The sequence below is a fragment of the Mirounga angustirostris genome, unplaced genomic scaffold (assembly GCF_029215605.1).
Source record: "Mirounga angustirostris isolate CCGP_5_RB_7025 unplaced genomic scaffold, mMirAng1.0.hap1 SCAF_3, whole genome shotgun sequence".
Taxonomy (NCBI): Eukaryota; Metazoa; Chordata; class Mammalia; order Carnivora; family Phocidae; genus Mirounga; species Mirounga angustirostris.
Genome location: NW_026991711.1, coordinates 89606834 through 89620486, shown reverse-complemented (window position 1 = coordinate 89620486; position 13653 = coordinate 89606834). Strand labels below are relative to the sequence as shown.

Below are 13653 nucleotides of genomic sequence, written 5' to 3'. Positions count from 1 at the left end.
ATGAGACAGATGACACTTGATTCATTTAATTCATAGATCTGTGTAAGGATTACATGAGACATTATATACAAAGCATTTGGTATTTAACACACACTCAATAAAGTTAGTTTAAGCAGTTTAAGATTGTAGGAACATAGAGAGCTGATATTTTGTTTTGTTTTAAGAATCTGGAAACGCAACAGTAAATGTAACTTCCAGGGAAGCATACAAATGTGTTCTAAATGGGCAGTTCTGAACCATGGTGGGTCTCTAAGACATGAACGTGATTCGCCATCAGTTAGAGCTGTTTCAAGGGTATATCAAGCTCATACCAGCTTAAACAGTGGTGATAGTAGAGAATATAATAGTTGGTGAAAATGGAAGGTTCGGAGTGTAAGCTTTGCTTCAGAAGCTCAAATGTGACCATGATTTACTCTTTGTCAATCTCTCTGTTTCTTGCTCTACTTTTACCTCTGCTTATTTTTCTGTGGGGCTTCAGTCTCAGGCAGGATTTCAAGAATAACAAAGGTGGAATCAGCAACTCCAAGCTTAAATACTACCATTTCAGCCTCTCTGATAGAAAGAAAGCCTTTGATTTCTAAAATTTCCAAAGTCCTGGATTGACTCTCAGAGGACCAATTTGTGTCAGGTGACAATGTCAGATGATTACAATGTTAAAATCATTGGGATACACTGAATGGCCATTCCTGAATTCAAAGCACCCAGCTAAGGCCCTAGAGAGGGTGAAGGGGTCAGCTCAGTATTAAACACATATGCTGAGAACAGGGAAGCCAGGGTTTTCTTCCTAGAAAGTGAGATGGATTGTGAGAAGGGAAAATCAGCAATAACCCAATGATGTCACTGTTTTTTCTCCATTGAATTCCTTCTCCTCCTCCTCTTCCTCCTCTTCCTCCTCTTCCTCCTTTCTTCTTTTCTTCTTCTTCTTCTTCTTCTTCTTCTTCTTCTTCTTCTTCTTCTTCTTCTTCTTCTTCTTCTTCTTCTTCTTCTCCTCCTTCTTCTCCTCCTCCTCCTTCTCCTCCTCCTCCTCCTCCTCCTCCTCCTCCTCCTCCTCCTTCTTCTTCTTCTTCTTCTTCTTCTTCTTCTTCTTCTTCTTCTATTATTATTATTATGAGAGAGAGAGAGAGTGCTTGAGAAGAGGGGAGGGGCAGAGGGAGAGGGAGAGAGAAAATCTCAAGCAGGCTCCACGAGCCTGACGTAGGACTGGATTTCACAACCCTGAGATCATGACCTGAGCTAAAATCAAGAGTCAGACACTTAAACAACTGAGTCACCCAGGCACCCCCATATTCTGCTTCTTTTAAGCAAGAGAGAGGTGGATGCAGTTAGAGGACAGACTAGAAGCACACAATTTTGGGACTGCATTGTGCTGTGGGCATCAACAGTCCAAATGTGTCACAATAGAAAGGCAGAAATTGAAAGATGCTCTTTTAAGAAGAGCATGTTACCCTCCTTGGGACAAGTTTATAGCTTCCCAAGACACTCATTTGAGGAAGTTTTCACTTTGAAGAAAGTACTTGTTTTATTCATTCATTCTGAAAGCATTGGTTTCTTAAAAAAATATTTACTTAGTTTCTGTTCATTCGTAGTTCTTCAGTAAATAAAAAGATTGCCAAACCACAACCTTTTCTGATTTCTGATAATGTGTGTAATTGTCTCATACTGTGTCCAGAAATTTCTTTTGGGATAATGTTTGTCTGGCTAATAAGATGTTTCAGATTCATTAATTTAATCTGATCTCCTCGTGAAGTGAATGGTGTGTTTTCAAGCATCCCAAAATATCAGATTGCAGTAATCATGCCAATTTCTTAAATACACACACCTCATCCTTTGTATTTTGAAGATAGTCAACATTGAATTCCAATTTGGTTATACAGGATTTGTTACGGTTTCTTTTAAAAACAACAAACTGTCTTTGTTCCCCATAGAGAATTTCAACAGATGATTTAGTTTTGCCTCATGCAGAAGGAATGTGTGTTATCTTCTGATTTAAGATACAATTTTATTTTGTGTTTGAATTGAATCACATCATGAAAGGAGCCTAGACCTACCCCCTGCTCTGTGCTGCTTTGCAAAAGGCTTCTTTGTAAAAGCAAAAGCACGTTTTGAACAGCATGCCCCCTCATTCAAAATAAGCACTTGTTTGTTCTATCTAAACTAGTAGATAATGCATGAATGAAGGAAAAGCATCTAAGATATGTTGTTTCCAAATGTAGACTATCCTCAGCTGTGAAGAGCTGTTTCTAATCTATTTGAAAGAGGGATGGACCTTCCAGGGAAGTGTCAAACTTTGTACATCTTTGCCTGGCTCTTTTAGCAGAGGATATTTCCTGTGGTCCTACCAGAAGCACCAGAACATGACTGTTATTGATAAAAGTTCAATCAATTTTTATCATACAAAATTTATTGAGCATTATTGTGGACCATGCAGTTTACTAGGCCACCTAGATACCCCAAACAATCAAATGGACATATAAACTGTCCCTTGTTCTAAAGATGCTTCTTATTTTAAAATTATTCCTCTTTCAAAGGAAAGTCATCAGGGTGAGCTTGGGAATATTAAAGTTTTTCAAGGTTTTGGAGTATCTCTTTTAGGCTATGGTAAGTACTAGGTTTTCTTCACTAATCAAATACTAATAATACTTGTATAATATTTATAGCATATTGATATTAAAAGTATAAGAACAACTGGAAATTATTTGTAGTATTATTATTTAGTAATATACTGCTCTGTGTTAGATCTAAGTTCTTATGTTAACTCATTTTTTTTTTCTTTTATTTTTCTCACAACAGCTCAGGAAGGTCAGTGCTATTATATTGCTAATTTATAGGTGAGGAGACTAAGTCACAGAGGTTAAGTGACTTGCCCAATATCACAGACTTAACAAATAGTAGACTTCATGTTTAAAGTCAGACCCTGGGGGCACCTAGGTGGCTCAGATGGTTAAGTGTCTGCCTTCGGCTCAGGTCATGATCCCAAGGTCCTGGGATCAAGCCCCACATCTAGCTCCTGGCTCATCTGGGAGCCTGCTTCTCCCTCTCCCTCTGCCTCTCCCCCTGCTCATGCTCTCTCTCTCTCTCTCTCTCTCTCTCTCTGTATATCTGCATCTCTGTGTCTCAAATGAATAAATAAAAGCTTAAAAAAAAAAAGTCAGACCCTGTGAGTCTGGATTCCACACTCCCGATCAGTCCTGTCATAGTTTGGTTTTTAAGGAATGACAGATATTCTAGGCAATGTATACTTTATTTTTTTCTCTTAAGGACTCCTGAATTAAAGCTTTGTGTCTTTAGCTGTGGTGGGCTTAAAAGTAGAATGTAGGGCCAGGTTTCAATCATGGGAATGGAATAGCATACTTATTGTAAGTCAGGCTTTGGAATCAGCCCTGGGTTCCAATCATAATTCCAGCACTGACTGACCTGTGTAATAAATTACTTAATTTTCTGAACTTCACTTTTCTCCATTGGAGATTGGCATATATTATTATAGTGCCTGTTACTCTGAAAGATTAAGTTATGGGACGCCTGGGTGGCTCAGTCAGTTAAGCATCTGCCTTTGGCTCGGGTCATGATCCCGGGGTCCTGGGATTGAGTCCCGCATCGGGCTCCCTGCTCAGCAGGAAGCCTGCTTCTCCCTCTGCTTGTGCTCACTTGCTCTCTCTCTGACAAATAAATAAAATCTTAAAAAAAAAAAGAAAGATTAAGTTATAATGAAGATAAAGTGCCTAGCATGATGCCTGACATATAATAAAAGCTCAGTAAATGTTTGCAATAATAGAAATCATGATGATGATGATGATGATGATGAAGCTACAAGAAGCCATCCCATCTGAACCAACACCTTTTCTTTTGAAAATGGCACTAGACTCTCATAACTTCCAGACATAAATAACATCTTCCAAGGAAGGAAAAAGGCAGCTATCCACTCCTTGTATAACAAAACTTGCATTTCACTCTTCCTTCCTGCTCAGGAGAATCAATGAATAAGATATTACATAACCTTGACTGTAACTGATGCTTGGTAAATAGCCAGTTCATAGTTTTTGATGAATGAATCTTAAAAAGAGTTAAACCAGGGGCGCCTGTGTGGCTCAGTGGTTAAGCGTCTGCCTGTGGCTCAGGTCATGATCCCAGGGTCCTGGGATCAAGTCCCACACCGGGATCCCTGCTCCGTGGGAAGCCTACTTCTCCCTCTCCCACTCCCCATACGTGTGTTCCCTCTCTCACTGTGTCTCTCTCTGTCAAATATATAAATAAAATCTTAAAAAAAAGAGTTAAACCAGGCTACACTTACCTGATATTATTTGCATGTATGTTCTCAACAGCTTCTGATGGATTTTAACCATGTGATAATTGGTGGATCAACTAAGCTTAAAAGTATGGGATCCAGTGTGATTTTTAAGAAATGTCAAGCACCACCTCCATTGCACTATCATTCCCAGTATGGAGGAATCATGCGGTTCCCAAGACAGGACCTGAGTCTTATTTATGGCATTGCCTCCTTGATAATATATATATTAGGAGGCATATATTAAGTGCTCCTTAGCATTTCTTGAAGAAAAAAAAAAAACACATGGATATAATGTGTAGATATTAAGAGTTACAGGAATTGAAAGGTCATTCTACTACACATTAATGGGCGCAAGGCCATGCAGCTCAATTAGCTTTGGCTTGATCTTGGATGAGGCTCTCCAGGCTCCCTATACACTATGTTTTTCCTTACAGTGATGCTGGCAGTGAGGTGGAAAATTAATGGGCTTGGGATTAGACAGTACGGGGCTTAAATCCTATAACAGTCACTTGCTAGCTATGGCACTACTAACTTCACTTATTTGGCCCGGTATCCTCATCTGCAGAGTAGTGGTAATACTTGCTGTATTTACTGGTGATGAAGATAACAGGTGATGTGTGTGAAGTATCTGGCACACAGTAGTATTTGGAAACAGCAGCTATGGCTAATAAGATCATACAGCCATCATGCCTATTGATTTTCTTCCGCTGGTATCCCCTTTCCTTGCCAATGGCCCTGCTATTGATTTGTTTACCCTTGGCCTGGGGGATCTGTGACAGTGTTATAAATGTGACTGTTGACAAGATAATGAAGTGAAGGGGATCCTAAGTGAGTAATGAACTCTACAGAAGCCCTTCAGTTGCCTCCCCCCAGCTCGGCGGGAATGGAGGCCCAACCCAGTCAGAAGCTGAAAGCAACGGTGGAACAAACACACATTAGAATTCTAGATGTTTTTCCAGGGAATGGAGAGAAAATCAAGGTAGAAAGAGGGTCATGGGATCACTGGTTACTCATTTAGTCTACTGGGGTTTTATTTTCGGAAGATGCCATTAACAATAATAAAGTGAATATTAAAACAGGTTAAGATGCCATGAAGTTCATTTCCACTTATGAGTAATTATGAGATATCCACTTCTAGGAGAGATATGATCTGAATCCCTGCATTTTTTTTCTATTTCACTTCCAGAAGGATTATCCCCAAGTGATCAGAGTCAGGACTTGACACATGTAGCTAATATGCTAATGTTCTCTACCTTTTGCTTGAGAGTCACATTGCCTGCTTTCCAATGGGAAGGATAAATAAGTAAATCTTTCTACTCAGAAAATTTCTGGCTTAAGTTGATCCCTTAAAATGAATCACGACTTTTTCTAATCTACCCAAGACTTGGATATGTGCTTTAGCTTTCCCATCTATTTCCTTGCTTTTTCCAAAATACTTCTGTAGAATATAAACTTTGCATAGGCCATTCCAGTCTTAAAAGATTAATGTTATATAAATGTTTGGAATTAGGAAGATTACACCCAAGCGTTCTTTGTGGGTAATTAATTCAATGCAGCTTTTGAGTACCTAATATGTACAAGGCAAGATTTTAAATGAAACAGAATATTTTAAAGAGTGATAGCCTACAGTCATTGCTCCCAAGATAATAAAACAGGAATCTATGCAGGTAGGACCTTTATTTAATGATTACAACATTGGGTAATTTTGCTAAGTGTTTCTAGGATTCTTGAGAGAGAGACCATTTCCATCCAAGATGATTCAGACTAATGTCATGGAAGAGATCACCCTGGCCCTAGTCCTGAAGCACAGAGATGGTCTCAATAGATGGAGTGCATTTTTGTGAAGGACTGGTGTAAACCAAATAAGACTGTCAGGAGGCAGGGCGCCTGGGTGGCTCAGTCAGTTAAGCGTCTGCCTTCGGCTCAGGTCATGATCCCAGGGTCCTGGGATCGAGTCCCGCATCGGGCTCTCTGCTCCTTGGGAGCCTGCTTCTCCCTCTGCCTCTCTCTCTCTGTCTCTCATGAATAAATAAATAAAATCTTAAAAAAAAAAGACTGTCAGGAGGCAAAGATACGTGCTAGCAACAATAAATAGGCCATCTTCAGATGTTCTCTTTTGTGCTAGGGAGTAGAGAGCAAAAAGGCAAACAGGAAGGTCCATGTGGGAACATATTACAGAGGACCTCCTGTGCTCTGCCAAGATGTTCAGACTTCATTCATTATATAAATGGCAGAAACCACTGAGAGGAACTCTCATGGTCAGAGCTGCTGGTATAACTCTCTTTTATGAGTAATAGGAAGGATGGAGAAGAGAGAGACTGGTGTGGAGGTTATGCTAATATCTGTCCTTTGAGTAGGAAAGGACAATAAGACTTGGGAGCAGGTGCAGAGGAAGTTTATGAAGTAGAAATTGGAACATCTGGGTAATTCACTGGGTAGGTGGCTAGAAGTATAAGGTGGACTGGAAAGGAGCACAAGAGAATGGGAACTGATTTGTAGTTTTGGTCAGTCATTACAGAGGGAAACAAGTCAGTTCTGGTCAGGCCTGGACTTTTGTTTACTAACTCAAGGCAGGCCTTACGGTGGATTATAAAGCTGATACATTACACACTCTCTTTAAGCCAGTACTCCAGGCCTGATCAACTGCTTCTGGATTTGTGAAATCACTATCATCAAGGAGAGGGCAAAGAGCCACAGACCAGATTGTGCTGGAAAAGTCCAGTTTGGATCCTTCACAATGCGGCAATTTCTGCATTAGTCCACTTCTGCATGGGACATCTCTCCCCATCCTGAGTTAGCTAAACATTCCCTGGCTTATATTTCTTATCTGTATATGTAGCTATTTCCCTGGGGAGGACTGTAGTCTTTGAATGCAGGGACTTCTTGTTATCCATATTCTTATCACTCCCATGTCACAGTATTTGCCTTTGTGCTGTGTCTGTTCTCCATTTTACAATACAGTTCTTTTGACTAGTGTATTACAGATAGAGTGCTTTTTCTCAGTGCAGGAGGAAAATGCCTGTGTTCATATTCCTGATTTTATAATCCAGTGCTAAGGTGAATAACCATTCTGGTCTATGGGAGACTGGGAGATTTCTAGGGACAAGGAATTCTCAGTGCTAAAACTGAAAAAAATCCTGGACAACAATGGGCAATTAGTCACTCTGCGCCACGCTTAGTTGAGGGTTTTGAATAGTTTGGAGGAACTAGACTCAGGGCTTTGGATGCCAGCTGATCAATCAGGTCTCCTGTTATGCACAGTCACAGCAGAGCCCAGCACTCACTAACCCAGCAGGCTGACCCAGGTGAGGCTGGAGAAGGAGTGAGAACAAACCAATCAGCTTACTGACTAGCACCTCCCAAGCCCCTGCTGTGGTGCAGATCATGGCAGCTATGTATGCGGAGATGACTGGGGAAGGGTGTGAGGTTGCTTCTGCCCTTGCAAATCCAGTGGGCTCAGTGGAGACATGAAAGTGCATGCAAGCAGTAATCACAAAACAATTAATCTCTAAGTCATGGAAATCAGACTCTAAGGGCATTAAGAGCCCAGAAACAGGAGGAATCAAAATTAAACCATCTGTAGGGGTGCCTGGGTGGCTCAGTCGGTTAAGCGTCTGCCTTCAGCTCAGGTCGTGATCCCTGGGTCCTGGGATCGAGCCCTGTGTTGGGCTCCCTGCTCAGCGGGAAGCCTGCTTCTCCCTCTCCCACTCCCTCTGCATGTGTTCCCTCTCTCGCTATGTCTCTCTCTGTCAAATAAATAAATAAAATCTTTAAAAAAAAATTAAACCATCTGTAACCAGGATACTGTTCACCTACTGATTCTGGGTGGGGGAGGTCAGGTCCTTGTTTGTGAACATATCATTTCTAGCTATGCCAAGCAGGCACCTTGCAAACTCATAGCTGTCAAATGCACATAGCATGAGCTGCTCTCCATCTCTGAACAGGAAAGCTCATATGCATCTTCCATTCCGGCAAGGGCTTACATTATCCAGCAAGGGCTTATAGTATGTGTGAAAGTTATTTTGCCATGTTATGGAAGGTGGGGTCCTTGGTTATTGGTAGAGTGATTATCCTGAGGCCTGAGTGAAATTTTTTATACATGGGAAGCTTAGCTCTTGCAGATTAATATGAGGTTTCAAAATGGAGTTATCTTTTCTTATCACTCTGAGTGTACTGGTCTCTGTGTGTGTGTGTGTGTGTGTGTCCCTGTGTTCTGCTTATTTCTGCATAGTTACTTTGTTCCAGCTTTTTTTTTTTTTTCTGTTATGTCTTTTGATCTCACTCATTGTGATTAGAGGATTTTCTCAGAGTTCTAATGATCCCAGGCTTTTTGCCTGTATTTAAGAATGGGTTGGTGAGCATGTGTTGAATGGGAGCTACACTGAAGGATATGATTGGGCCTTTAACTACAGAAACTCCAATTGCATCTTCAGGTCATTCATCTTGGGATAGCCATATCTCCCAGGAAAGACCTTTCCTGTCTCCTGCTTGGAAGGAGGGAGGTCCTGAAAGTCATGATGGGGAGAACATTGGTGGGGCTCATTATCTGCTGGGGAAAGTCCTTGTATTTCCTTTGTTTTCTGTGGCCTGAGTTGTGGGCATTTTCCTCACCTACCTGACATAATCCCCCAGTATCAAAGCACTTACTTATTCCTTTCTCCAAGAAGTATGGGCAATTGAAGTCTAAAGCACACTGTTTGGAGTTATTTTCTCCTTCTCTAGGATTTCATTCTCTGTGAGGGGATCACTGCAGAGTTGGCTTTGACAGAACAAAAGGCTTTTGGATGCCAAATATTCCAAATTTAGAACCCACTCATATTAGTCAGGGCTCAGCCAGTGAAGAGTAACTGTAGGAGATACTATATTGAGACTTAATGCAAAGATCAGGTTTCCATGATCATGGAGGCTAGGCATGAGCTCTGAAGTCCTCAGGGTGGGTCCCTGGGAAGTGCGGGCTAGAACTCTCAAGCACGGGCTGTGCACAGTGGGATTTCTTCTTCAGCAAGCTTAAAGAGCCACTTTGCTCTTAAATCCTTGCAAACGATTGAATCAGACTCACACAGATTATCTAAGATAACCAGTCAACTGATTATGGATTTCATTCACAGCTACAGGATACCTTTATGGCAACAACTGGATTGATGTTTGAATAACAGCAGATTGTTGCCTGGCCAAGGTAACATATCAATAGACCATTGTAGCACTTTCTCCTTATTCTTTTTTTATCAAAATCAAATTCTCATAACATAAAATTATCATTTTAAAGTGTACAATTTAGGGCGCCTGGGTGGCTCAGTTGGTTAAGCGACTGCCTTCGGCTCAGGTCATGATCCTGGAGTCCTGGGATCGAGTCCTGCATTGGGTTCCCTGCTCAGCAGGGGGTCTGCTTCTCCATCTGACCCTCTTCCCTCTCGTGCTGTCTCTCATTCTCTCTCTCTCAAATAAATAAATAAAATATTTAAAGTGTACAATTTAGTAATATTTATTACATTCACAATGTTGTGCAAGCATTATTTATATACAGTTCCCAAACATCAACATGAAGGGGACCCTGAACCAGTTACAGTCACTCCCCATTCCCCCTCCCTCCCTGCTCTAGGCAAGCACTCATCAGTTTACTGTATCTATTGATTTACCTATTCAGGATATTTCATATAATAGAATCATACAGTTTCTGATCTTTGGTGTCTCGTTTTGTTTTTGTTTTTGTTTTTTCACTTAGCATAGTTTTTGAGGCTCAGCAACATTGTAGCATGTATCAGTACTTTATTCCTTTTTTATGATTAAGTAGTATTCCATTGTGTGGATATACCCATTATTTTCTTGTCTGTTTATCTGCTGATGGATATTTGGTATGTTTTTACCTTTTGGGTGCTGTGAATAGTGTGCTGTGAACATGTATATATATATATATGTATTTATTTACATGCCTGTTTTCAGTTTTCTTAGTTAGATCTCTAGGAGTAGAATTGTTGTCTTTGGAAAGCTCTCATACCCAAGGTTTAGCCAAACAGGGGCAATTTAGGAAATTCTGCATTGTAACCTGTTTCCGCATGCCTCCCTGTCAATCCATAGACGTCTTTGAAGAGGACACCTGCTTATTGTCTTGAAGACCCTACCTGTGTGCATCCTGGAGGAGGCAAACATACTACCACATCTTATCCTCCTTTATCCTCCTAAGCCTCCAATATCAAATAATTAGAGTAAAAACATGTATCTTTCCTTGGGCTCTGCCCCTGGACCCTTTAGAATTCTATGAGTCATATCTAAGTGATTAGCAATTGCAGTTTGCTTTTCAACATGTTGGTAACATCGAAAAGCCCTGATTTCAAATTTTCAACATTTTTCCTTGGGTGGCTCATGGACAGATACTTTCAGTGGTCATAAGAACTCTTTCTATCCAGTGCTTCCACAGGCATTGAGGTATGGGCTTATCTATTTATTTTTTTATTTTTAATTTAATTTTATGTTTTATTACATTTATGTATGTATGTAATTTATTATTATTATTATTATTATTATTATTATTATTATTATTATTATTTAGAGAGAAAGAGAAAGCAGGGGAAGTTCAAGCAGACTCCATACTTATGTTAGAGCCCAATGCAGGGCTCGATCCCATGACCTCGAGGAATGACCTGAGCTGAAATCAGGAGTCAGACACTCAAGTGACTGAGCCACCCATGCCTCCCTATCTTTTTTTTTTTAATCTTAGTGGTCCCACCTCCCCAAATAGTGTTGCTAGTTCTGTCCCTCTCATTCAGTAGTGAGCTATTTATTAATCATTAGCTAAGGATTCATCTGAGTAGCTGAGTGCATTCAGTGAAGCTTGCACACTTTGTAAAGGCAGAAAAGTATAGCAAGAGAGCATGAGCTCTGACACCAGCAGACCAAGCCTGAAGCTTGGCTCAAGCTTGGCTCAAACACTGGTTACTTGAGGCCTTGGCAATTTCCTTATCTAGGCCTCAGTTTTCCTATCTGTAAAGCAAGAATAATCATTGCTTACCTATCAGAATTGTTTTGATACCTAAATTATTGTGTGTGTGTGTGTGTAAGAGTATGTATGCATTATATATTTGTACACACGGCACTTAGCACACAGTAACTGATTCATATTTCAATGCTAAATGGAAGCACAGTTACAGAAGGGGAAATTGAAAATGGAAATAGTAGAAAGAATTCCTGTGAAATTCATGCCAGAAAGAAAACTAGGCAGATGAGAAGCTCCATGCCTCTTAACTCTTTCTTTTATAATATCTTCACATCTAGGTGGCTCAGTGGGTTGAACCTCTGATCTCAGGGTCATGAGATCATGAGCTCAGGTCATGATCTCAGGGTCATGAGATCAAGCCCTGCATTTGGCTCTGGGCTCTGCTTGAGGTTCTCTCTTCCCCTCTCTCTCTGCCCCTCATCTCTCTCTCTCTCTCTCTCTCTCTCTCTCTCTCTATATATATATATATATATATAATATCTTTACTGTCTGACACGATGTATTCCCTTATAAAGGTGTAGTTTTGCATAGCCAGAAGGCAGTAGGGATAGGATGGAATGAACAGGAAGGTCCAGATCCTGAAATGTCAGGACTGTTTGTTTGATTTTCTGTAATATGTTAGAAAGGCATAGATGTACTGAATGATGGAGCGCTGGGTGTTACACGCAAACAATGAATCATGGAACGCTACATCAAAAACTAATGATGTACTGTATGGTGATTAACATAACATAATAAAATTTAAAAAAAAGAAAGGCATAGATGGTTTTAATCAGGAAGGAGATAAAATTCTCAAATACACTGTTTTGTCTTCTTTACCTAGAGAGCTCTTTCCTAAGCTGTGGTATTATATTTGTTATCATAGTGTGAGGTGTTTTTGCAGTCATACACTCAAGCGCTCCTATATGATATGGCTGATATTTATTGATCAAATTAAAATGCAGATACTCTTATCTGTTACTACTAAGGCCAATAATTGCTAGGATAAAAATGGCAGCAGGTGCTTTCCCATTATAATTATGTCACACAAGTTTTTTTTTTTTCTATTTGCTCAGAATATTTATTTTGCTTTTATTAAAATATTTGAATGGTTTAAACTAAGACAGTAGTATCTCTACTGTTACCTCTTCTGTTTCTAGGATGACTAGAATAAATATTTTAAAGAGAGTTATTTATTGTTATTTTTCAATAGAATGAGTTTCAGTCAACTATCATCTACTGATCTCAGCTATTTCCCCAACCTAATTCTATGATATTTGTGAATTCCACAAGGACAGGACTTTGGGAGTATTACTCCCAAAGTATAATACATTTTGGGGTTAGTTTTTATCCTAATTTGAGAGATAGGGAAACTAAAGTTCAGTAACTTGCCTTGTCTGTTTGAATGCCAGCTCATTTCCAGTTTCCAGCACCTGAAATCATTTTGCTGAGGGTTTTCTCTGGCTACTAAAGCATGCTTTGCCTGTTTACTTGGCAGGCCAGACATTTCAGGGATTTCATGTCTGCTGGGAAAAACCCTCAGTCAATGATAACGTGATCTAGTGTATAAATACCCCAGCTCCTTGACACCAGTCGGAATAAATCTGGTGTGTGTGTGTGTGTGTGTGTGTGTGTTTTCCCTATTTTCTTCTAGTGTTTTCCCTGGAGGATCAAATTCTAGTTGGCCTCTGGTTGGTATAGTAATGCATACATCACTAGTTTCCTTCCCACTTTTATCTTCTCCCCCACCCTGCCAGTGTGTTCCTTCACTTCCCAAATAAAGTACTGACACTCTAGTTCTTGTGTTAAAGTCTGCTTTTGGGAGAATTCAGACTATAACTCTCAACCACCCATTCATTAACTGGCTGAAGTGGTATGCAAGCCAGATTTGCCTTGCTCCAGAGATCATATTTATCCCACTATGCCATACAGTTTTTAATAAAAAGTACATAAAATATAACCCCATTTCACAAAACTTGTTATCTTATACAAAATAATAGCACATGAAAAGTGAAGAAGGAATGACATAGCTGAATCAAAGTACCGTGTCAGCTTAAAGGCTAATTAGAGAACAGTTCTAAGGTGGTAAGTGCACGATAGAGATGTGATTGGATGGACGGGTCATCTTCTTCCACAAGCAGGTATGTAAGATCTTAGAGGATAATATAAAAGCTAAACATTTTCAAGTATTTACTGTGTGCCAGGCTCTAAGTGAGGAACTTTACTTTCATTTTACATTTAATCCTCACACCAAGCATAAGGTAGAATCTTAAGTCTCTTATGCTGAATGTCAAGCAGTCTACAGTAATTTAATAGTTTAGTCCAACATCTATTTAAAAATATTTCATGATTTTGTGGGTCAGGAATGTGGGCAGAGCTTGCCTGATGGGTCTTTTAG

At 40.0% G+C, this 13653-nt stretch overlaps 1 protein-coding gene across 1 annotated transcript in view; it reads left to right on the top strand.

The window, feature by feature from the left end:
* CNTNAP5 (contactin associated protein family member 5) overlaps positions 1 to 13653 on the top strand; it is an 819371-nt gene that overhangs the window by 780213 nt on the left and 25505 nt on the right. The gene's annotated exons all lie outside the window — the stretch shown is intronic.